Genomic DNA, 2,393 nt, shown 5'->3' on the forward strand with positions numbered 1-2,393 from the left:
AATGCATGTTTAATGCTATGTTAAGAAAGAGACAAACCGCCGATGCTGCCGGCACTGCTGAGCACTGCTGTGCACTGTGTTACATTGTGTTTCTTTTTTAATTCAACATCCAGATGAAAAGCAAGCTTCAGATTTTTACGTCTTATTTAAAAAAATCATTATTGTTATAAAAGATTTGTCACCCCCTCAGCTGTAAGGTACAAAGCAAAAACATGTACCTGCTTTCAAGCATACAATGGCAGCGTTAGAGGGTAGCACCCCAGGGACAAGCTATTGTACCCTAAGAGGTTATTTATTTTCTGAGTATTCTGCAGAATAATTTTAATGTTAATGTTAAGAATAATAACTCCAAAAATGATTCCACTTTCAGGTTTGTTGGTCTGACAATAATTTTGCAGCATTACCTGCCTGACGGTGTAATGGGATGGAAAAGAATCACAGTACTCTAAATAGTACTGGTCGACGTATATAAGTGTGATATTTAATTTAAATCCCTCGAATGGTTTTGATTTTTGGTGGCATACAAAACAGCTCTTTGTCTCTTTAACTTTCCAATCAATTTGTTAACGTTATGACTCACTATATGCTACTGTTAGCATATGCAGTAATGCTGGGCAACTGCCACAGCGCCTCCTGCTTAACAAAAATATAACTACACTACAGCTTTCAATACAATTTTATTTATATAGCACCAAATAGTGGTGCAACGGATCACGGTTGATACGTAATCCGAACCGATCCCACTCCACGGTTCGGTACGCACGTGATCCGAAGATTCGAAAAAGAAGAAAAAAAGTATGTGTATGGTGGCGTGTGGGTCTGTCAAGCGATAGTTATGGCCAGCGCTAGCGGTCCAAGTGGAGGAGCAGAGGAGTTTGCGGTATTTAAGCAGCCCTTTGCTGCCCAGTCCGACCGGGCTAAAGCTATTACAAAAGCTACTGGGGTGTTTAGCTGCAGACGGGAGGCCGTATTCTGTTGTGCAAAACAAGGGGTTTAAACTATGATGAACGTGCTTGAGCCACGCTATGATATCTCGTTGCGCGTCCACTTTAGTGGCAAGATCGTTCCAAGCATGTATGAGCAGGAAAAGATTTAAGTTATGGCTGAACTGTCCCAGGCATCTTCTGTTGCCCTAACTACTACAAATGGGTGGAGCTCCAGGGCAACGGAAAGCTACGTGACCAGCTCATTATATCACAGCGGAGTGCGATATAATGAGCGGTATGTATTATTGTAGGGTCTACCTTACAATATAAAGCGCCTTGAGGCGACTGTTGTTGTGATTTGGCGCTTTATAAATAAAATTGAATTGAATTGAGTGGTAGATACAAAGCCCTATACTGCCCTATATTGTATCATATTTTTTTTAATAATTGCGTGGAATGAGTCTTGAGTTGAATGTTTTTAACAGGCAAAAAATACTTCAATAAGTAAATAAGTAAATGTTAATTTTTGTCTTTTTTTTTTTTTTGCTGATCCGAAAATTGATCCGATCCGATCCAAACCGAACCGTGATATTTTTGATCCGTTGCTCCACTAGCACCAAATAACAACAAGAGTCATCTCGAGGTGCTTTATGATGTAATGTACAATAGTACAGAGAAAGACCAACAATAAGGCAACACAGCAGTTGGCAACAGTGAGGAGGAAAAACTCCCTTTAAACAGGAAGACACCTCTGGTAGACTCAAGCTCCAGGAAACCTTTTCATCTCCCATGAATGGTTGGAGCTGAATGCAGAGAGACAGGACAAAAGACGCACGGTGTAAGAAACCAAAAAAAAGAAACGAAACCAACAACAATCAAAAACACTCGACTGAATCTCACTGGTACAGGCAGGGCCCATTCTCTCGCTCGTCTTTGTCATCCAAAGTGCAGACCAGGACCTCATATTGTGCTATTGTTGAAAGTTCATTTTCTCCCTGATATGCAAGCAGCAAAATCAACAGTGACAATTCAATTTTCCACGATCCACGAGCGTTCAGCCACTCCCGAAACCAAACCACACACATCTGCTGATAAGCGTCTCCGCACACCGAGGAAAGTTGGTGCCAAAAGCAGTTTGCACAGCATCTCTTTGACCTTGGCATGATTGCCTGTGAGGCACTTTAATTTAATCAGCTTCCCCAAGCTTGAAGCTGTGCTCATTGTTAAGGAGAGCAGGACCAGGGAACACTGTCCACACATGTACACACACACACACACACACACAGGCACATGAAGGCATAGTCCTCTTTGTGCTGAGGCAAGGTTAGCGACACACCAAAGCTCTGGGGACCTGGGCCTCACAGCCTCACAAAGGCCAACAGACAGAGGAGTTTGCCAGGCATCTCCATCAAACAGGCCCGTCTCTAATTATGTCATCAATCAGGGACAAGATGACGGGCAGGTACT

Source organism: Haplochromis burtoni, unplaced genomic scaffold (genome assembly GCF_018398535.1).
Source record: "Haplochromis burtoni strain Fernald_Lab_line unplaced genomic scaffold, NCSU_Asbu1 Contig_22, whole genome shotgun sequence".
Classification (NCBI taxonomy): domain Eukaryota; kingdom Metazoa; phylum Chordata; class Actinopteri; order Cichliformes; family Cichlidae; genus Haplochromis; species Haplochromis burtoni.